Raw genomic sequence first — 23,747 nt, forward strand, 5'->3', positions numbered from 1 at the left:
GGGGGAGTGGGAGAGGGAGAAACAGGCTTCCCGCTATGCAGGGAACCCAGTGTGGGGCTCGATCCCAGGACCCTGGGATCATGACCTAAGCGGAAGGCAGAAGCTTAACGCCTGAGCCACCCAGGCACCCCCGTATAACATTTACTTAACCATTCCTCTACTCATGAATGTTGAGGTGTGGTCCAGTTTTTTTGACTCTTACAAATGGTAGTATAATAGACATATAGCATAAATGTATTTTTGCACACTTAGTGTTTCTGTAGGACAAATTACTTGTAATGGAAGTGCATGGACAAAGTATATATGCATTTTTAATATTTGTAAATGCTGCAAATTGCTTTCCAGAATTTTTATCAATTCAGACTCCAGTCAGTTGAGTTTGCAAGTTGTTACTTCTTATATGCACTCATGAACACTTGATATTAAAACATTTTTTTGCCAAACTGATGAGTAAAAAATGCTGCCTTGTTTTTACTTACACTCTGATTATCGGTGAGACTGAATATGTTTTTATATGCTTATTAGCATATATTCCTTCTTTTGAGAATTACTTCTCCATATCCTGTGCAAGTTTTTAAATTTTGCTTATTTTCCTTACCTTGCTGCTTCTTTTTCCTATTGATTTCGAGAAGCTATTTGTTGTTTTGCATATGAAGCCTCTTCCTGTTGTTTATTTATGTTGCATATATTTTCTCCCACTAAGTAACGTTCAAATGTTGGGTTTTTTGTTGTTGTTGTTGTTGTTGTTGTTGTTTTTTGTTTTGTTTTGTTTTTGTTTTTGGTACTCAGATCTGTTTAATCTTTTCTGTTAGTTTCTGGAGTTTTTATCATGATATTTCTAACTAATATTATAAAGATAGCCAATATTGTGAGTCTGTTACATTTTTTAATATTTTTTCTATTATTAATCCATCTGGAATTTTTTCTGGACTATGGAATAAGATAGTGTATGAGTTACACTTAGCCCTACAGGTCTTTACTCAGATAACAATTCCCTGTGGGTGGTCAGCAAGTAGCTACCACAGAGTGACTCAGAGACTCAAGCTCCTTTCATCTTTTCTCTCCTCTAGGTAAGTAGTCAGCAGATGACCACCCAGGGCACACCGACCCACTGCCTGTTTTTGTAAATAGGGTTTTATTGGAATACAACCCATGTCCATTGGTGTACATAGAGTCTGCTTTCCTATAAAACAGCGGAGTTGAGTAGTTGCGATAGAGACTTTATGACCCACAAAGCCTAGAATGTATACTATGCGGCCCTTTATAGAAAATGTTTGCTGGCTCTCATTCTAGAGACCCAGACTCCTGAGATACCACGTGGCAGATTAAACAGAGCGCTCACCTGGTAGATGTTCCATGGGAGGGGCGGGGCAGTGTCTGATTCAACTCTCCCTTACATTCCATTGGTCAGAATTCAGTCACGTGGCCTCACCGAGCTACATAGGAGGCCGGGAAATGTGGAATTATTAGCCAATCTCTGGCACAGCCTACCCTGCAGTGATTTGTTTCTTCCTATTTTTGATCAGAATAGGCTAGTTATACTGTAGAAACATTAAAAACCCTGCATCTCAGTAGCTTAGAACAAGGTTGATTTTCTTGCTCGTGCTGCATATCCACTGAAGGTGAGCATGGGCGACATCGCTCATTGTCGTTGTACACTCCAATCCAATGGAGAAGCCATCACCAGGCACTTTGCTGGTTGTAGTACCGGAGGCGAACGAGAGTGTGCTGAGGCATGAAGCTCTTAACTTCTGCACAGAACTGATACTCATCGTTTCTAAGCAAGCTGCAGGGCTACATCGTCCTTCAGTAGGATGGAGAAGTGCAATCCTACTGTTTGCTTCAGAAGAAGCAAGGCTAGAATATTTGTGGTCAGCCCTAATACATGTCACACACACACACACACAAAGAACACATTCATCTTGTCCCTGAGCGAAATCACCCAGATTCTGCCCAGTCACTCCCCGAGTCAAAGTCAAGGGTCTCTAAATGATGACTCTCCAGGAGGTCTGAATACTGGTTTGGAGCATAGTAGTCTAGTGGTCTTAGATTAAAGCCTGGCAACTAAAATCATTCTCTGTCCCCATTACTTATTCAGATGCCCAAATGGTAACATCGAGACAACAACCGCTCATGGTCTCTAACAGCCTTCTGGGATCTGAGCTGCTTGCATGAGGGTAAGCCCTACTCTAAATGCCCAGAGAATCAGGAGCCCAGCACAGTCTATGGGGTGGAATATGGCATTTTGCTGAAATCGATACTGCAGGGAAAGAGTCAGCCTCATTGAAGAATAGGTCAGTATTGCCCCACACTTATGATTAAATAGATTGGGTGAAGGGTTTGGGCAAAAATATGGAGGAAAGCATATTCAAATTACCTATGTAGAAACATTAGACTATATAAACTAACATACTTTTTTCATCTCTCAAAGAACATTTGTTCATATGATTCTTGCTTGTTTTCTTAAGACTTCACTGTTCTATTTAATTTAGAAAAGAGTAAAAAGGGTTTTGTGGATTGTAATTATAGAGAATCATTTTGAACCATAGCATCATACTAGTATTAGAGAGATAACCCCCAGATCAAAATTTCAAATAATATTTTTCAAATAAATTTTCAATATCTGGTGCAAACACGGATACATATTTTTTCCATATTCTATTTCTTTCAAATTTTATATCTCCATGCAGTTATAGAAATGTAATTCATATGTTTTTAAAATCATTTATGCTTAACTCATCAAAATACTGCTTTGGGAGTTATTTGATGCACAGAAAGTTTTTATATACTATTTAATAAGCATTTAAAACCCTCTCCCCCAGAAGTAGGAGAAGTTTTCATCTTTTCCAGAGTAAATAATTATTTTCTTTAGTGACTTTATAATTGTCTTTCCATGGGCTAGGTCATTCCCAGGAGAAGATTAATTTTAGTCTAGTCTGTGGTACAGTGGCCACTATTACACTCCTATTCTCCATTTGTTTTTTTCATCAGTTCAATGCTTTAACATTTTGCTCTCAATACACATGCCAGTTGTTCTTATAGCTACTACCTACTTGCTGGGAAACAGCCCCCAAATGCAAAGGCCATGTATGGGCTTCGGAAAACTCTTCCCGCTGGTGATACTCAGTTCTTATACGTTTTTCTTTCCGATATTACCAAACAAGTTCGATTTGGGAAGAGTATGAAGTGGTAGAGGAAAGGAATGAAGACTGAGTTCAATGTTATTTCCAAAGGCTTCCCAGGAAAACAATTTATCATTCATTTTGGAATTGTAATTATGGAGGTACCCCCATCAATTAAATGATGTATTTTGCCACAGAACCTAAAATGCATATCAAACTTAAGTCTAATTGCTACAAGTTATCTTTTACTCTTAAATTTAATGTGCAATGGGGTATTTATTCTCCATATTTCTATGTAATAAGGCTTCTGGAAGCAAGTCTTATCTGCAGCACTGGTGGGGCCAGACTGTACAGTTTCAAATCCTCACTCCACCATTTGCCACTCCACCACTTGGGCAAGTAACTTAACTTGTCCGTGCCTCAATTTCTTTAGCAGGAAAAAAAAAAAAAAAAAAAAAAAAAAAAGGACAAAAGTCGGACCTATGTGATAGGATTGTTTGAAGATTAAATGAGTTAACACTTATAAAGCACTTGCAAATGTTCAAATTATGTGATCAGTATACAAATCCAGTATAACAAGAACGGACACCACAAGTCACATAAGAAAATGAGTTCCTTTACTTTCAGTTCCTCCTTTTATTATGGCCGTGCTTTGTCAACTGAGGCACATAATGTTAGCAGATTTGAACTTTGCCAGAAAGGTGTCGGATTTTATTTCAGATTATGAATTCTTCAACATGGAACGATAACACCATTTTGCTGTACACTCAGAAACCCCTTCGAGTTTGGAGCGTGAGAGACATTCACTGACCTTGGTCTGATATTTGTAAGGGGCTTTGACATCCAAGGAGCCGCTGAGAAACACTAGTATTAAAAAAAAAAAAAAAAAGGAGTCTAAGAAGTCACCCTTTTCAAAAAAAAAAATAAACTGGAGTGCTGCCTGCATTTCATTCTCCTGCCTCTGGAAGAGCTGTGTTATCTGAAGTGCTTCCATCATGAATACTGATTGAGAAACTGCCTTTACTTTCCCGACTCCTGCACTCCCAGGTAGAAATCCGTGGGCTGATGCCCAGGTGTCGATCTGGAACTCGGTCATTACTCGCGTTAGAGTATCGCATCCTCCGGGCGCCCGTGGTGAGCGGGCCGCGACGGGGAGGGGCGGGAGCGCTCCGGGGCCTGCGGGATCTGAGCACAGATCGGAGCCCCAGGACTTTTTAAGCGCCTCGTTGTTCAGGTCATTTGGAACCCGGCTCTCTGTGTTTACATTTCGAGCCTGGCTCGGGACCCGAAAGCAAGACTACCTTCTGAAAGGAGAAGCATCCTGCGTTCGGACACAGTGCTGGCGGCAGGGGGGGGGGGCGAGGGGGCGGAGGGGGCAAAGTCCACCCCCCCCGGGTGTGGGAGGACGACTCTCCTGCCACACGTGCGGGCGGTGCCAGCCTCTCCGAAGAGCAGGGGCAGCTGAAGTGAGGTGGCGGTTCGGGGACAGGCGAGGAGGTAGGTGTGGGGCAAGCGAGCAAAGTGCGGAAGCTGAACGGGGATTCTTCTAGAAAGTGGGGTGGGAAAAGGAGCTAGGGAGGGCGTGTGGAGCGAAGGCATCTGTGTCAGAACGTGCGTGTGAGCGGATACAAAACCCGAGGGAGGCGTGAGCAGCTGTGTGTGTGCGAGCGGGAGCGAGGGGCGCCGGCTCGGGGTGTGTGCGCCCGGGTGAGTGACACAGAGGGGCGGGCTGGCCGCGCGGCCGGCGGGCGGGGGCAGCTGCGAGGGGCGGGAGTGTCCCTGCGTGGAGCCGGCCGAGCCGGAGTTGTGTCAGTGAAGGAATCCAGTCCGGGGGCCGAGCTGGCTGCGCCCTCCGCCGCGAGCGCCGGCAGCGCGGGGCGAGCTCCGGACGGCGCGCGGCCCAGGCAGCGGCTCCCGCTCGGCCCGCCCTCCGCGCCGCGGGGACCGCCACAGCCGCCGCGCCTCCCCCGGCGACCGCGCCCCCGGTCGCCGTCCCCCGGCCCGGGACAGAGCGGCCGGCGCTCCGCACAGAGGTAAGCCCGGGACTCCCGGTCGCCGCCGCCCGGGACACCCCCCCCCCCGGACCCCCGCCCGCTCCCCGCGCGGCGGGCCCGAGCCGGGATGCGGGGCTCGGGCGGACGCGGCGGGGCCTGGGCGGCCGGGACGGAGGCTCGGCCCGGGCCGCGCGTTCCGCAGCCTGGGCCGCCCAGCCCCCGCCGCCTCCCGGGGCGCTGGGTGTGGCCCCCGCTCGGCGCCGCCGCGGGCCGGCGGCGCGGACCGGACGCGGAGGTCAGCGTCCTTCCTTTCTCAGGCCGGCGCGAGCGAGAGAGCGGGCGGGCGGGCGGGCGGGCGGGAGGAGGCGCCGGGTCGGGCGCACATTTGCGCGCCTGGGGCGAGCGTGTGGCCGCCGCGCTCCGACGTGGACCCGCCCGCCCCGGATCTGAATCGGCCGCGGTGCCTCGCCTGCCCGCCCCGGGGCGAGCGCCCCCTTCCACGCGCGGAGCGGGGGGAGACCCACCGCCGCCCGCCGCCCTCGCTGCGAGCCGCGGAGCCGCCCGCCTCGGCCGGGACGAGCCCGCCCTCGCCCGCGTCGCGGCGCCGGGCGGGAGCGGGATGCGCTGGCCCCCGGCAGCCGCTCAGTCGCCGCGGTGGCAGGCGGGGCGATGCGGCCGGACGCCGGGCGCCCGGCCCGCGGGACGAAGCGGTCGCGCCACCGCGTCTGGGCGTCCGCGGGCGGCGGCGGGCGGCGGCGGGGGCTCGGGACCGGGCGGCGGACTGAAGCCCCCGGCGGAGGTTGTGGCGGAGGCGCGGAGAGCGTTCTTGGCGCCCTCGGCACCCTCGACTTGGCGTGTCTCGGGAGATCGGCCCTGCTCGCCCGCACTCTGTCGGGTCAATCCTTGCGGCAGACGTGGGCGGTGAGGGGCTGAGACTTCACCTGGGCAGAGATGCGATCGCGGCTTCGCATCCTCGCGAGTAGAGGCTTCCCGGGGGGGGGGGGCGCGGGGGGGCTCGGCCGGGGGGGGGGTGTTTGTGAACTTCGTGAGCTTTCAGTTCCCAGCAGTCCTGGTGTGAGCGTCGTCAAGCTTTTGGAGACCTGACACTGGAGATTCTTTCTGTACAGCGTTTTCCTTTCCTTTACAGACTCTGTAGCTCGAGAACTGGTGAAAAACCTTGAACTTCAAACACAGCCCCTTTCCTTACATAAAACGTTGTATGTAATATTTTTCCTTTGCTTTTTGAAACAAGATTTAAATGTTATGTTAAAAGCTTTTGCCTGTCCTGTCAAAAGTCAGGAAACAAACAAAAAAAAGTCTCCGCAATTATAGAACCTATGCAGATTAAGAGGTTTATTCCAGGATTTGAAAGAGTATTGTCGTGTGACCTTTATGGCATCGTTTTAGTTTGTCTTAGAGGAACAATTCATTGCCGTTCTGATTGATTTTGTTTTCTGGAGGTTAAGCAGATGGGCAAGATGGCAGGGGAAAGAAGGGACAGGAAGTCAAAATTGCTTCATTCTGAAGAAAAAAAAAAGAATATTCAAGTAACAGATCCAATAGTTGTGAAAGATACTCTTAAAGACTAAGATTGCCTTCTGGATAAAGTAATTCATTGGCTTTTTAAAAACTGACACTTAACTGGAAAGCAGTGTGTTGTATACATGGGGACAGTTTTATCAAATAACTGTACTGCTTAAAACTATGTGTATGATAGTATTTATTGGATCTTTAACTGGAGAAAATCAACTTTGGGAATGATTTTCTGTTTGAACATGGCAAATATGGCTGCGGTCTCTAGTGTTTTGGATTAAACTCAAGCTTTGTTAAAACCTGTTTTATGAAGGAAGAGAATGTAAAATATGTCAAATTCTGTATCTGTATGGCTTTATTTTTTAAGAAGATTTTATTTATTTGAGAGAGAGAGAGAGCATAAGCAGTGGGGAGAGGCAGAGGGAGAGGGAAAAGCGGACTCCCCCCTGATCAGGGAGCCCCACAGGGCTGGATCTTAGGACCCTGGGATCATGACCTGTGCCTAAGGCAGAAGCTTAGCGGACTGAGGCACCCAGGCGCCCCCCTGTGTGGCTTTAAACACACACACACACACACACACACACACACACACACACACACACACGACTAGCCTAGCCCCCAAGGAGAATTTGCATAAAAATACAAATCACTTGAATGCAGGGAATATTTATTAAGAGGATAGTAAAAACTCAACATCTGGCAAAGGAGTATATTGCCAATTTTCTTTCTCTCTTTAATGCCCGCCTCTGAAAATATTAAATTATTTCCTAGGAATCAACTTAATTTAACATACTAATCTAGACAGGCAGGATGATAAACTTCTTTTGTATTCATATCGTTTTAGGGAGCTCTCTAATGAAAGTCTTAAGTTGATGTTTCTATGCTCCCACTGATTTTTTAAGTGGCCATTGTGGGGATGGCTGTCTGTGGGCTTGTGAAGCTGTTTTACGCTTCGTAATGATCAGGGAAAGAAAATGTTTAGGCCACACCATTGCAGTCTCTGAAGTGCTGCCAGTCGGAAGCATCTCGTAGAGCAATTTTGCTGTGCAGATGGAAATACTTGCCATAAGAAGTAAAGCTTTAGAGTCGTCTCATTTTTGGTTCTATCAGTTTCTCAGTCTATGATCATACAGTTGTACTGGCATTAACCATGACTATTCATTTATGGTGTATGTATGAAAGGCGCCTTGGTGGTCTTTCTTCTATTATCCTTACACAGTCTTAATCAGCATCCCATGGTGGGAGCCAGGACAAGAACTTTTGGTTATAGGTTTGATGAAATGGAAGAAGTTGAGCTTGCTTATAGTTAAGATCCAAGCTGCCACCACCTGTCTGGCCATTGATGAAAGTGGAGTGGGTTTTGTACGTAATAGATAGATATTGCCCTGTCATCTTCTGTAGACACTTTCCTGACTCTGATAATGGAATAGTAGGACTGTTAACAATTTTTGTACACAGAGAATAGTCGCTTTTATCAGCATGGCACAGAACATGAGGGCAGTTATATGATACGAAAGATATAAGTGATGGAGTCTGTTTATTGATTTCTGAATGATTGTACATAATTCAGCTAATCAACTCATTCCATCACTGTTCTGCCTTCAAGTGTAATCACACAATTAAAATATGATTTTCCTGATACAAACAGTTAAAAACCCAGTATACATAATTATAAAAGAAAAACAAACCTTTCTTTTTTTCTTCCTTTTTTGAAGTAGTCTGCTGTGAAGGTGTTATTTCCTTGACACATCAAAATGGCTAATTTGGAGTTGTGATGCTTGTTATGTAAATAGGCCATATGTTGAATTTCTACAGAAGTTTATTCGTTCAGTGTTGTGGTAATGGATAGGATCCCCTAAGTACCAGAACTAAGAAACAGTCTACAAAAATGTATTTCTCTCTACTATTTTTATCAGACCCATTATTTTTGTTTAATCGTGAGTATTTTTATTTTCTAATAAAATATTCTTAAATGTGATGGTGTTAGCTATTCTTACAACATGTACATTTTTATCTCTAGTACTGTTCCCATTTATGTACCTGTTTAATAGACTTTTCATGGTGGGTGTCCTGCTGTGAGACTACAGGCTGTGTGGCTGATAACAAACCTTTCAGATTCTCTGCTAACCCTGTTCCTTTCACAATGAAAAGACTTCCCTTTTTTTGACACCCAGCCATCTCTTCATCACCCAGAATTGAGACCCAGGGACCCTACCTGACTCCTCTTCCTTTCATTACCTCAGTAAAACTCCATCAAGACCTGTAATAGTTTGTAGTAGTTTCTCTGAGCCAGCCCCTACCTACATCTCCGCATTCCTCATTTTCCCCGAAGGCTCTGGTCCTTGGCCATCACTGGTCTAGGATGATTAGAGCAGCCTACGTCTTGGTCTCTTAGTTAATGAGTTCTCCTACTAAGCGTGCTTCCACATCAGCTGTTCAAACTCTTCTCCTTAGAACTTCTGTCCAAGGACTGTCTTGCAGGAAGACTGTGTTGACCTCAGGTTTATCTGATTCAAAAACCAGTGTTCTTTCTACTAGTTCAAGTTCTTTCCATGTGCCTCCCCCCGACCCCCAACTTCAGTCCCACCTCTCAACCAGGTTTTAATATACTCCACAGTCTTGCCCAAATTTGACTTACTGACTTTATTTTCTCCTTCTTTCCAACATGAACTTCTCTTCCTGGTAATTGGATCTCACTGCCCTTCTAAGATGACTGTGTGCCCTATTGTTCATGCTCTGCCTTTTAGAACGCCTTTTCCTTTTTCCTCTAACCTAACAACCATCTCCAAGTTAAAGTCAACCTGACCACATTTCTCATTTGCTTCTTCTTCTGCCCGTTTGTCCGCACCATCCCTTTAGAACATCAGATACTCTCCTGTGCCATGATATGCTTCATCTTGCTTTTCCAACTAGACTGCAAGTTCCTTGAGGGCACTGATGGACCCCATATACTGTCCTTGAACCATCTACAGGGCTCTGGCATAGCAAACTCTTGGAAGTGTACCAGTAGAATCAATAAGGGTGAGTTTTTTGTAAATGATGGGGTTTGATATTGCCTGTGTCCTGCTCACCATTATGTCCCCAGAGCCTAGCTTGCAGCTTGACACCTAGTCAAGACCTCAATAAATATTTGTTAACATAGAAATTAATGTTGACATTAGATAAAAAGGACAGGCATTTGAAGGAGACATCTGTCAAGGAGTTTTTTCCCATTTTTCTTCTGTGGTTCTAATCAGCCTCTCCATTCATCAGCTGTGAGATTCTGAGGCCTCGGCATTTTCCAGAGTCGAGATAATGATGGAGGCTGGCAGTTGTGAGTTGGAATTAAGGAGGCTGTCGTTATTTTAAGGTGGAGTGATGGGTCTCAGTAGCGAGCAAAAATAAAAGCATTCAGGCTTTATGCCAGGATTTTATACCTGAAACAATTAGCCTGGAGTCCTCAGTTAAATTCAAGTTCAGCTAATCGACCATAAAATCCCCTGTATTGCAGGGGCTGCCCAGCCTTCTCATTTTAAAACTTCCTTGTAAATAAAAAAAAAAAAAAAAAAAAAGAAATTCATCTGGGGATCCATCCAGGGATGGATGGTAAGGTAGGGGGAAGTTGCCACATCACCATATTGTATTCAGGATAGAATTCAGTTCTTTTAAACTTGGAATGAGACTCCTTTTATCCAAGACCCTGTTTTTGCCAGGAAGGAGTTTATAGTTTTAACAGGAGGAATGACACATGTAACCCGGAAACAAAGGTCTGAGAGAGCTCAGAAGGGAAAATTTTCCTTTTGCTGGGAGGCGGTGGGTCCTTTCTAAAGTGACAGTTGCCTGGGCTTGTTATTGAAAGATTTCAGAAGCTGTTATTGGGAATATGGGGGGCGGGGAATGGTGGCGGGGGGTGGGGGTAGGGAGGGCCAGGCATTCTCCAGTTGCGACTGTAACATCAGTGCCCAGTGTCGCTGCCCCTGCTCCTGAGCTGAACCCCCACTGGACCTCCCCCGGGCCTTGGTGGGCTGCGGTGTTCAATAATGAAACTTTAAGGATACACAGATCCCTGCGACAATTACTTTTGGTGCCAAGTGCTGAACTGACCATGATATAAAGCCCAAAATAAATCTTGTAAGCAATATAACCAGTGCATTCCTGGGTAGCATCCAGCTTGTTCAGAACACGCGAAAGGTCTCCTGCATTATGGAAACACGGCTGAAGGTTGAAACTTTAATAGTACTCTATGCAGGGAGAGGTCTGGCCCCAAGGAGCCAGCCGGCTGTGAGGTGCTGCCCAGTGCACCCAGGAGAGCTCAGTAAAGGAAGAAACGTGCCATTCTCTAGAACCCTAGTTCTGATTCTGTAGAGCTACCCCCACAAACTGCAAACCTAGGACATATTTGGGGTCAGCGTAAGAAAGGTGGTCCTATTACAGGTTGTGCTGTTTCATGAGGTGGCTAAGGCCCCCCACCCCCCACCCCTCATTCCAAAATGTATCCAAGCACAGGCTGTAACAGGCGGTGTCTCGTTTAAATACATGCCTTATCTCCTTTTTTCCTCACAACAGTGCTCTCAAGTACAAACCCCCATTACCCCCTTTTACTGTAGGGCAATACCAAAGCTTAGAAAGGTTGAGCAGTGAGTTCGGAGTCGAACAGATGTCAGGCATCTGAGGGCCAAGACGGAGTATGTACTGTAACGAAGAAAGGACACGAACATTGGGTGGCCATTAACATTTTTAATATATTTTTTAAAGATTTACTTATTTTTTTAGAAGATTTTATTTACTTGACACAGAGCAAGTGAGAGAGGGAGAGAGAGAGCAAGCACCAGCAGGGGGAACAGCAGACAGAGGGAGAAGCAGGCTCCCCGCTGAGCAAGGAGCCCGATGTGGGGCTTGATCCCAGGACCTTGGGATCATGACCCGAGCCAAAGGCAGATGCCCAACCAACTGAGCCACCCAGGCACCCCTAGACTCATTTATTTTAGAGAGAGAGAGCATGCGAGCAATTGAGAGTGAGTGGGGGTGGGGAGGCAGAGGGGAAGAAGAGATTCCTCGAGCAGACTCCCGAGTGTGGAGCCCAGCGCAGGGCTCGAGGCGGGGCTCAGTCTCTGGACCCATGAGCTCACGACTTGAGCCCAGATCAAGAGTCTGCCACTAAACCAACTAAGCCATCCAGGCGCCCGCGGCCATTAGGATGTTCAGGGCCCTTCCCAACACTAGGATTGATGGTTCAGTTTTCCTCAGGCCTCAAGATGTTGATCGCTGCGAAGTACAGTTTCTTGAGCAGCGGCACCTGATTCTAAAAATTCAGAACAAAGTGAACACAATTACCACCATCGTAATAGGTATCATTTACTGATCATCTCATTTAAACCTCATGGTGGTCTTGCAAAGTAGGGATTAGGTTATCTTTTTGAGAGAGAGAAACACAGAAGTCCGGGAAATTACGTAACTTGATTGAATCTGCAAAGCTGGTAAATGGCAGAGGAGTCTGTCTGGTGCCTGGTCCCCCCAAGCCCGGGCTTTTTTCTCAACACTGCTCTGCCAGATAATTCGTGGTGATACTGAAATATTTACCTATCCGTTCAGCACAGACACTGACCAACCGGAGAGCCCACAAGCTATAGAGAGCCGCTGTCGCTCTCCGGAGCAACCAAGGTGATCTAGGTAAAGCACAAAGGTAGGGGAAATATATACCAAGACCACAGATCTGAGGCTCCAGGAAATAAGTGACTTCTGTGCTCAGCATTTATCTGATTTTATACATGATATGCAGTACTAGTTTTAAAAAGCCTTCCTATATAATTCTATTTCATTTCTATTCCTAAGTAAGGAAAAATAGTTTCACAACAGTAATGTTATATCTTCCTCACACCTTTCCTTACCTTTATTGAGCCTAATCTTTCTGGACACCATTCCCTCTTGCTTCGCTGTGGACCCTGCTCTAGCACCTCTCCTTTCCTCTGGGCTCAACCAAACTTCTTTTGCAGTGCAGTAACATGCGTAAGTCTCTTTGTGTTTTTATAAAAACAGAGGGCGAGACCAGCAGAATCTCCCTGGCCCTTCTCTCTTGGTCTGGTTGGTTCCATCCCACTCCTGGCGGTAGGGGGATTGGTTCTTACGTAGCACCTGTACCTCCCCTTCTGCCCTTTCTCCATAGCCCCCCACAGCCCTGTCCTCTCAGGACGGCCACCTCTGACTTTCACACTGGCAAGTCCATCGTCCAGGATTCTCTTCTGATTTTTGACCTGTGCACCCTAGTGATCGGTCTCTGCTCCTTGAAACTTGGCCCACTCGTTTTCCGAGTCATTCCTCTCTCCTGATTTCCCCTGCGGCCTATTCCTAATGTAGTTTCTCTCTGAATCAATGAAACCCACCTCACCAATTTTTCAATCTGGGAGTTGTTCTAGATTCTTCCTTCTTCCTCAACCCCTCCATTTCTCTGACCACCAAGCCCCGTCGAAACCATCTTTCTCAGAGGCTTTGGAATCTGCCCTGGCCTGTCTGGAACTTGTGCCACCATGACAGCTTTGGTTCAGGGCCTCTTCACTTCTCTGGAGATCACTGCAGTGGCCTCATAACCGGCCCCTCTGCCTTCTGCCTGGCCTACCTCCAATCCGTGCCCCACACTGCTGCCTTTCTAAAAGGCAAATTTGATCACGGCTCTCTGCTGCTTAAAACCCTTCAGCAGAGCCACTGCTTCTCCAGGATAAAATCTAAGCTCCCTAGCATGGCACAAAAGCTCCTTTGTGATCTGGGTTCTCCCTTCGTGTGTGTATCAAAGTCTTCTGTAATGATCCTAGTCCCTGCCCGGGCTCCGAGCATCCCTACTCGAGGAAAGGAGTTGTTACAGGAGAGAAATGAGAGGAAGGATGGGAACAGAGAAGAGCTTCTAGAACTGTGCTCTCTAGTACGGCAGCCACTAGCTACGTGTGGCTCTCGAGTACTTGCAATACGGCCAGTCAAAATTGAGATGTGACGTGAGAGTAAAATATGCCCCAGTTCAAAGACTCTGTGTGAGAAAAAAAATGTAGAATATTTCATTAACAAATTCAGATATTGATTACATATTGAAACAAATCTTTCGGATATAGCAGTTTGAATAAAACATTATTGAAATAATTTCACGTGTTTATTTTTATCTTTTTTTTTTTTTTAAAAAAACCATGGCTACTAGAAAAATTCAAATTACCTGTGTGGCTTGCATCCTCGTTCTATTGGACAGCATCGTTAGGGAACAGCTCTGCATTCCCAGGAGATACATCCTCTATGAGCCAAGCCCATGAGCTTGTTGAATGATTAAGTCAGCCCTACAGGTACAAAAAAGCAGCTATTGCTCCATTCTTAAATCCAGAGATACGAGTGCTATAGATAAGATTAAGAATCAAAGAGACAGATTGCGCAGGCTGCAGCCCGGAGTCATACACGCAGTGTGCACGGTGCTGAAATCATGATGATAGCACATCTGTCTTCCTTGGCTACCCAGGCGCCCTCGTGAGTGGGAGGGATGCTTGTGTGCCAGAGGGAAGGTATGAGATAGCCAGTAGGAGCAAGGGAAAGGTAAGTGGAGGCACATTCCCGAGAGGCCCCCGACTTGTGTGGCATCTAGAGTCTTGCCTAGGACCCTGAGACACCCCATCCTGCCATTGATCTTTCCCAGTGGTCTAAGGCCCAGCTCCCCCAGGATTCTGGACAAACTAGTGAACCAGTGGGTCTCGACCCTTAACAGTACATATGACAATAGCTGCGAGAGCCCTTGAGATACCGAGGGCAGCCATCGGGGATCAGTTGGCCCCCGAGGCTTGGAAGAAGGGCACATGGGCTCTCTGAAAGACCCAGAAGGTACTATGTTGTGTCCTAAAAGATATGCAGAGCTTTATGTTTTCACAGTAGAAAAGCCGACCAGTGGTAGGAAAACCAGAGCTTATCGGGCTGGGCAGGAGGGAGAAACCTGGAGGTGTGGGCAAGAAACCATGACTATCATGGGAAAAATTTAGCAGGATCAGATTCCAGTGAAGTCTGATAGGCAGAGTAACTCAGCGCCTTCTCTCCTAGTTGTCTGCAGATCGTGTTCTGTCGAGCCCCCCTTTGGTTCAGGGAAGAGTCCCCCTGAGCAGTTGTTTTTACCTGTGTCTACATATTAGGCATGTGTCTAAGATTCTCCTAAGGAGAGAGTTTCATGTGCTATAAATAAAAGTTCAAAAGGCGTCGATCTACAGAAAATGGCCCGAGAAAATGGTGACCAAGTCGGTGTGGTTATTGCTCCATGTGCAGGATCTGGGACCAGTTTAGGCCATTTGCAGGAGGGTCCCAGCTCCTTTGCATCCATTCCTTACAGACTCCTTGTGGGATTGGCTCTGCAGTTTGCCTTGCCCAGGCAGTTTACCTAGAAAGCCGTAACTCAGCCTCATTCTCGGGTAACCACATGGTCACTTTGTGCCCTAGGTTTCCCTGTCTCCCTCATTCCCGGGTCCCTGCCTTGTGTTTAGTGTAGGAAACCCAGATTGCCTTCGGTAAGGGTCCCATCATAATTATCCGAGCTTTCTTAGGACAGTAGTCTTACTGCCGAGCTACAAGTCCTAGGCTGAGTCTCCGCTACTCCTTTCCAGGCTTCTTCAGTACCGACACCGGCCAGTAGTGGGCAGGAAACTCAGCGAGTTTGACAGCTTGCCTGGATACTGGCTGTTACCTGGTTCTAGACCCCTGACACCAAACACTGCTTCCTAATGAGCTGCCCTCCTGGTCTCTGGATCCTATTTGTACCCACGTGCAACTTGTGGAGAGACGGGGAAGGCTTTTTCTAAATTATGATACATCCACTTCTTTGTCTCCAGTGGGAAGGCTGGTCTCCTGTGTAGCCAAGAAAGGTAGCAGCCTTCACAGTGTGATTTCAGAATCCATACTGCTCGAAAGGGCCCTCCAGATAGCAAGAGCTTCTCTCTCCTGCTCTCTGGTATGTGAAAGCCTACATACAAACTCTGTTCCCTTTTCTAAGATCAATAGTGCTTATCAGAAAAAGAGGACAAATTTGGTGCTTGAAAGACTTGATTTTGATTTATGTAATTGGCTGTCTATATTATTTAAATTATTTAATCTTCCTGAGTCTTAGTTTTCTTATATATGAGGTGAAATCAATGATACCTACATGTTTTGTTGTGACTAGACAAAAGGAGACATCAAGAGCCCAGCCGCAGGGCCTAAAATGCAAAGGCTAGGGAAGTGGTAACTTACACGTGCTGGACACGCGCTCCTTCAGCTGAATACTTGGATGGACCCTTCCCTGAGACTGATGAGGAGGAAAATAAGCAATCTGAGTCGCAGGGCCCAGATCTCCCCTATCAGGGGTGAAAAAGGACCACAAGGAAGTTGCCTTCACCTTTCGCTCAAGGCCAGTCCTACCTGATGGTTTGCATCTGTGCAAGCATTCATCTGAGATTATGAGGACAGCACGAAGGCATGGAAAAGGGCATGTTCACATCCTCCGCCAGGATAACATAAGAAAAAACAAAGCAAGTCTTTAGATCTCTGAATAGCCAGGTGCGCTGCCATCAAAATAAACTTTTTATTTCTATTCTTTGCTGATAAATTACAAATAAAGGAAGTCACTAAAATACCATGAAAAGGAAGACTCATAGACAAATTAGACACCAGGGACAGATTTCACACTTACTTTGTTAGAGCTGTTCTTTCCTTAACTGTGGGTGTTTGGGAAGTTCTTTTGTTGTCATCTTTGTTGCTTATAAGAAGGGGGAAGAGCTTTAGTGTACTAAGGGAAGAATGGTTTTGATTGGAGGCAATAATGTTCTCAGTGTGGGCTGGCTTTCATACATTACAGTGATTGCTAATACAGAACCGAGAAAACCCATTTATTGAAGTGCCATAAACAGAAGTGAGATGGTCTGATCTGACATATTGCCACTTCTGATCGATGAGTGTTTATTATAGGAATGTGGGCAGCCTTGTAATTCTTAGGAGGAAAGTGGAAGATGTTATTCTGGCTATTGCGGCTCCTAACATCCTGATCTAGGAAGTCTCTGTCCTTTCTGTTTACTTCCCCTGTGAAGTGTGCACGGCTGGCTGGACGCAGTGCATGCACGGGGCTCCCCGTGACTTCCTTGACTCTGGATGCAATTGACAACCCCGCCGTAACACCAGAGCCTCAGTGTAGGGTCATGAGAAAATAGTGAATGCTCAAGGGAAAAATGCAAATCAACGGCCTCAAAAATTAAAAAATGAGAGCATTAAAAATATTATTGAGTGCCGGTTTGTGACATAGAATATATAAACCCATTTATTGTTTTGATAGTCCCAGAGCAAGAACTATTTCAGCCGCACGGGATGATATCAGCTAAGGTTGCCATGACAACATTAATTTATAATTTCCGAACTTTGGTAGAATTTCACCTTCTGGACTCTTCCAGATTGCATTTAAATTTATAGTTATTTCTCATTTATCAAGGCAGGCATAGTTAGATATTGCTTACATAAATGCCCTAGGACTGTCTTCATGAAAGTTACGAATGTGAAATTAGAAGCATAGGATGTGTGTTGCAAAGGGATAGTGGGTGCTATGTTTTTTTGTGTTGTATTTTTTTTTCCACATTCCCCCGCAAATGCAGGATTCCTAGTCAGCCAGCTGCCACTCAAACCCTGCCAGGAATGAGGACTTCCCAGTTTTTCTGTGCTGAGGAATTGTGCTGACAGTCATCCGCAATATTTCTGAAGCTCCTTTAGATGTGGACCCTGTCTCGTGTGTGGTTGGACCAGACTCACTATGAAGCACAGGCCGATGAAAATGCTGAAATCTGCCTCCGTTTATCCTTTGGGGTGCCCCAGAGTACCGCCTTCTTGTAGTAGGTCTTCAAATACTTGACCACAGCCATCGGACCTTCTCTTTTCAGGCAGATGTGGGGTCCCAGCTCCTCGGGCTGCGAGCTCCCATCCTGCCGTCGCTCCTCTAGTCACCCACCGCGCCACCCATACCTTTTGGAAAGCAAGGATCTTGAACTCAACACCCTGCTCCCAAGTTCTCTAAGCCGTAGGAAACAAACGCCTTCAGCACACCCTTCTTTTGTTAATCCAGTCAAATATTCTGTTGGCCTCCATTTTAAATCTAGGGCAGCACGTTGTTGGTTTATGTCCAAAGTCAAATAAAATTTCCAAGTCTTTTTTTAAAACAACTACTCCAAAGCCACGTCTCCCTCACTCTGAACTTGTGCAGTTAATTATGTGACCCTGTGTGGACGATTTTACATTTATCCTTGTTACATATTGTCTCTTTCTGTCGAATCATTTTTCTTCTCTGACAAGACATTTTTGAGTTCTAATTTTTTAAAATTCAATTTATTAGTGGTACTTCTTTCACTTACTGATTACACGTTTGAGGATTATACTTTCTCTCTCATCGATCAAATGTCCACCGGGACAGCCCTGTGACTTTCTACAAGAGACTTGGCATCAATATGTGAATTCTGTTAGGGTTTTTTGTTTTGTTTTTTCCTTTTAACCAGTTTGATAATCTTTGACTTGCATTTTCTTTCTCCCAGACTGCCTAAGAGGATAGAGTCAGGAAGTAATTTAGTCAAATGCCTCAGTAATGCTATCACTCTTGGTCCACGTAATGCCAATCATAGGACCTCTATTATGAAGTGACACGATTAATTTGGAGTCACTTTTAGATGGTATTAATCAGTTTTTCTTTTGAAAAATGGTCTGGAAGCATACCTAAAGACTCTTACTTTTCGTTTAATTTAAAAATAACAATTTTGTAAAATAAATTCATCCCTCGTCTATAATTTGAACTTGTTTAGTTCAAAGCAATTGCTTTTTTGTCCATCATTCAGTTCTCTTTATAGAATCATTGCTCCGAAAACGAATCAGTGGTGTGACAGGAAATCACTCCTTAGGTGTCACTCCAACACATCATTAGATTCACACCTTCTGGAATAGACAGTAATCAGGCTGAGGCATGTCCAAACAGTGTGCTAGTGTCAGCGTCAATGGCTCCATGACAGTATCACTTAACATGACCATGACAGAGAATGCGCTGATGGCATCGTGTCACTAATAGATGTGTTTTTGCTAAGTGGAAAAGTCTGTATTATTTGAAAAGATGTCCCTGCCCCCGACCCCCACCCCCCGCCACACACAAGCTCTTTGAGTTTTTGTGTCAGTATCACATGTCTGTCAAGAATACATATGGTGTTTCCTGTCCTATATTTGGTTGTATTCATATTCTAAATAGTTTCTTACATACTTTTTACCTTGGACTCAGTGGAAAGAAAAAAATCATTTAAAAGAATAGTAGCACTGAGGAACTCAGATCTGTAAGTGAAGGAACAAACCATCACTTCCTAAAAATACTACCGTTTGTATAATACTCTACATTTTGCTAAGTACTCTCACACATTTTCTTCTTTGAAATTTTTTTTTTTCTGATTGTGAAAACAACGCATACTCCTTGAATTTGGAGAAGATATTGAAATGGATAAGAAATAATTACAAGTCAGCTAAAATCTCACCACTCAGAGATTGTCACTGCTAGCATCTGGTGTGCCTGTGTGTTGTGGCTTTGAGTGTGCATGTGTGCCTACGTTTGTGCGTGTTTGCGTGTGTTTAAACTAGCCTCCTGGTGGACCTAGGAAGTTTGTATTGAAGAATCAATACAATACAATACAATAACCTCGTAGTTAAAAGGGCTTTAGGGGTGCCAGGGTGACTCAGTCAGTTAAGTGGCCAACTCTGGATTTGGGCTCAGATCATGGTCTCAGGGTCCTGGGATTGAGCCAGGTGTCGGGACATCCGCCTGCGGATTCTCTCTCTCCCTCGCCATCTGCCCCTCCCCCGCCACATGCTCTCACACTTTTCCTTTCTCTCTCAAATAAATAAATCTTTAAAAAAATAATATGGCTTTGAAATTAGACAGTTTGAGATTCCAGTCCTGGCTATACTTCTTATGTAGTGCCCGTAATTTGCCCAAACGATCGAAATTTCAGTTTCTCCTTCTATAAAATGGAGGTAATAATAGTATGCATGTAATAAGTTTATTGTAAGAATTAATAAGGTAATGCATGTAGAATGCATACCATGGTACGTGGCTCATAGTCCATGCTCAGTAAGTGCGAGCTGTTATTATACAGGTTTTCTGGTCTGTTTTCCTCACTTAAATTCTAGGATAACAATTTCCCTTGTCATAAAATATTACTGAAAAAATATTTGGATTGATTGCTTACATTTCAGTGTATGAATATACCTTAATGTAATCATTTCCCTATGCTTAGGTCATATCGCGTTCTTCGCCATCATAAAGAGCACCGGCATTGATACCCCTTACGTTATTTCTTGTGCACAGACAACAGATTCCAAATGAATCACTAATGGCAGTTTTTAGATGGAAAAAGACCCACCAGTTCCTTAGTGTGTACTCATATACCAGGTTGTATGCCAGTTGTTGTTGTTTTTTTTTTTTAACAGCAAAATTCTTGTTTACCTCTCCTGCAACCCCTTTGAGGCAAATCGGTTCCCCCCATTTTTCAGATGAAAAAGCTCTGAGAGGAGATAAGTAGTTTGCCCAAGGTCACAGAGATAATGGTGGTGGAGATGGTATTTGACGCCAGCTGTCTGATTTCAAAGCTTAAGCTTCTCCATTCTGGCATGCAGTCTGTGCCTATCCTTTTAAGGCTAGCGGAATGAATAGTTACCATTGTGCTTTTTACAAAATGTCACTTGGTGCCACGTCAAAGATCGGACACTTGGCTGGAACTCTTGGCTTCCTCAATATAGTACCTCTTGTGTGCGTATGTTCTTATATGTTTTGGAATCAAATCTCATTAAAAGAAGGTGTTAACTAAAGGAAATAAGACATCGATAGGATTATTTGATGAAAGCAAACCTCCGGGAAGAAAACATTTATTTAGTCAATAATACAAAGGTCGTCTTTGTTTTAGTGGTATGGACTAGGTCAAAATGACTTCTCTGCCTAGGAATCAGAATATTTTACAGAAATCAGTATAGGAATGTAAGTGATCATAACAGCCAAAGTAAATTGATGGCGTCAAAAGGAATGGTAAGTTTCATTACTTTTATATTAGGGGTTGAAAAGAAAAATCTTTAGCTTTAGCTATAAGATGATACATCCGGAAAGAGCTATAATATTTGCTAAAGGTATAGGTGTAGGGGAGACATGGAATATATACTGGGATGAACCCCCAAAGAATTATTCGGTGAACTGACAAGTTGTCTTTAAAAAGTCAGCCGTTTGGAACATTTATCTTGGCAGCTCTCAAATCTGACTTACAGCATGCAGTGTGGCAGTCAATTTTGTAGGAAAAATGCATAATTAATATGAAGATCAAGGTGTAGGTATTGCCAGTCAGTACCTAACACAGTTTCTTAGAACAAAGGAACAATTGAAGTTGTCTTTTAATAGGGTAATCCCGTTTTGTCATTTTTAGGCTTCAGTTCTTAGTAAAAATGAACGAAAAAAAAATCCTAGTAGTAAAATTCCACATTGAAAAGGTACTTTGTTGCAGAGTTTATAACCAACTATTGTCTAATCAAGAAAGCTATCTTTGCTTAAAAAGAAGAAAGCAAGCAAGCTATCTTTGGTTTTGAGTTCTTGAATTTTTATAGCCTTTGAGCTTACACATTCTTGCATTAGAATTGTTCCAGTTTTCCTTAAGTCATCTTAGTTCTTGCAAGGGATAAACAGTGTTGCCCACAGCCAAGCAACTAAAAAGGTTTGGATCTTGACAGGACATGACCACCTACTTGACCTGTTGAGAGGATGTCCCCCATGGTAATGTTCTAGCTGGAAAGGGCCCAACAAGCTAACTTTGGGCTCTGTAATTGTAACAGTGAACAGAGAATTGGACATGAGTCTACAGACTGGATTTACTACGTGGCTCTATTGTGTAGTAGCTGTCTGACCCAGGGCCGACTGCTTGACTGTCCCTGACCCTCAGCTCCCTCAGCTCTCATACAAAGATAACGACTGGTGCCCAGGCAAGGGGCATATGAAGGATTACATGTATTGAGCAAACCATGTGGTTAACTCAAAAGTGTTTTTATGATGCATTTCCAAGTTATGAATTGATGGCCATGGGTCATCCCTCTTGAGGAGAAGCCAATTTTCCTTTGAAATATTTTCAAATGAATAATAGGAATATTTGTAAAATGTATGCAAAAACACACCACTCTTGGGGCTAGTCTCACCAGACCCTTCTCTTTCCTCGTGCTTTATCCAGTAATAATGGGATAGGCCCATTCTCTGCCCTGGAAGCCCCTGGTCCCTTGCTTGGAGTCTCTCAAACCTCATGCCCATGGTTTATTCCTCTGATGAAGGAAGGAAACCTTTGGCATCAATAGGTGATTCCTCTGAACACAGTCAAGACCTTTGTGAAAATAGGCATTTAGATCTATTACGTTGCCCCAAGACAGAAGATAGAAAATTTTGATATTTGATGCATTATGTAGCTTTTGATAAAAAAAAAAAAAAGACTCTAAGAACTGTAAGGTGGAAAAACATATTCCAACTAGATAGCTTTATAAAAAGTTCTAGGAAACTCTTTTATTTTTAAAGTAATCATTGTTGCTGGAGGGGAAAAGAAAAGAGAACCAAGAGGTTAAGAATTTTGACACTGGGCAGTGTCCAGCAAGTTCTTCAGAAGTCTCTCTTGGTTTTTCTCGCAGCCCGATTATGTCCCAGTTAAGGGCACAGAAACTACTTCTGAGTGTTGTCTGTAACAAAGGAACTCCCAATCCCCCGGGTGCTGTGGGCCAACTTCTCCGCCTCTTATTGCCTCCCAGGCGGTCACGGTGGTCCTTTCTCTCAGTTCTTTAGAAGGACAGACTTGGATCCTTAGCTGCCTGAGGGCTGAAGGGGCTGTAGGACTCCGATGAAGGTGTTTCAGGCAGTTAATGATTGAAATGTCCCTGTGGCATTCCCCAGGGAAGGACATGTGGAAGCTGGGTGCTGGACGTTTTAGACAAGCCCGTTGAACAATAGGGAGCCACAGGAGGGCCCACAGAGCCTGGGATGGCTTGAGCATCCTAGTTGGGAAGGGCTAAACCTGCTTGCTATACTCATTCTGAATCAATTTCTAAAATTTATTTCTCTTACCCTACCTGGAATCTATTCTGAATTTCCCTCATTTGCTTTGGTACCACATTTTATTCAGCGCATTTCTTCATTTTATTAAGCTATTTCTTGAGTGTCGACTCTGTATTAGGCACCGTGAGAGGAGGAATCAGACACTGAAAAGGAGAGATCATTACATGCCTTTGGTAGAAAGCGAGATATGCCTCCAGAATTGGGAAAAAGGAGAAGTTAAACACATGATTTTTTTTTTTTTGGCTGTACTTTCTACAATAAATTGTACTACATAAAAATCTATACCAATATTCATTTATGTAGCAAATCCCATTATAATGAAAATTCATGTTATCTGTGACTGGGGCAAGCATCACCAGAACACAATTCCAATACAGCAGAAGACTTTGGGCAGTCCCTCGGAGGGAGCTAAGATGGGACCTGACCTATATATCAAGCTTTTCACAGTTTTGATATTTTTCATTTCCACATGTCAACAAATACCGGACTTGATATTAAAGCCAGTTAAATCAATATTTCTTCCTGTAGTCAAGGTACAGCAACATATATCCGAGGGCAGCATATCCCCAACAGCCATATTTTGTTGAGTGCATATATTTTGTCATACCCTAACTGACTGAACTACCTTCAGCTGAATAGGATGAAAACATCAACATAGCTAGCATTTAAAAAAAAAAAAAATCTTGTCCCTCAGCCCTCATTTAAGCAATCCCATAATTTATTTTGCTCACTTTAATCATAAGGAATGAGAAAATGGAAAAGATCTTGATTGTGGTAGCTGTGGTTCCTCTGAGCTCCAGTGGGTCTGCCTCTCCCTTTCCCCCAACGCCCATCCCAACCAGAGGATCTCGGAACATGGCAGCAGTGTAGCGGGTACAAGGGAGCCCAAGAGTTTTAGACCACAGGGTCCTAATAAGTGTGAGGGAAAGGAGAGTAGGGTAGAAACTCATCCATCTTTTGGGGAACTTTTAACTATGGAAAGATTTCTGAAAGTTACCTGTTCAG

The 23,747-nt window shown here is 44.7% G+C and overlaps 1 protein-coding gene across 4 annotated transcripts in view; it reads left to right on the forward strand.

The window, feature by feature from the left end:
- Window positions 1–4,150: 4,150 nt before the first annotated feature.
- The window catches only part of SPATS2L (spermatogenesis associated serine rich 2 like), a 165,413-nt gene continuing 145,816 nt past the window's right edge, over window positions 4,151–23,747 (forward strand). The window contains exon 1 of one of the 4 annotated variants that reach the window (XM_004772186.3): window positions 4,151–4,169. The gene's annotated coding sequence lies outside the window, so the exon portion shown is untranslated. Of the gene's footprint in view, window positions 4,170–4,487; window positions 4,620–4,730; window positions 4,830–4,891; window positions 5,156–23,747 lie in introns of those variants that run through there. The other 3 variants (XM_045078523.1, XM_045078526.1, XM_045078525.1) reach the window with 3 other exon arrangements.

Source organism: Mustela putorius, unplaced genomic scaffold (assembly GCF_011764305.1).
Source record: "Mustela putorius furo isolate JIRA1106 unplaced genomic scaffold, ASM1176430v1.1 tig00000275_pilon_pilon_pilon, whole genome shotgun sequence".
NCBI lineage: Eukaryota > Metazoa > Chordata > Mammalia > Carnivora > Mustelidae > Mustela > Mustela putorius.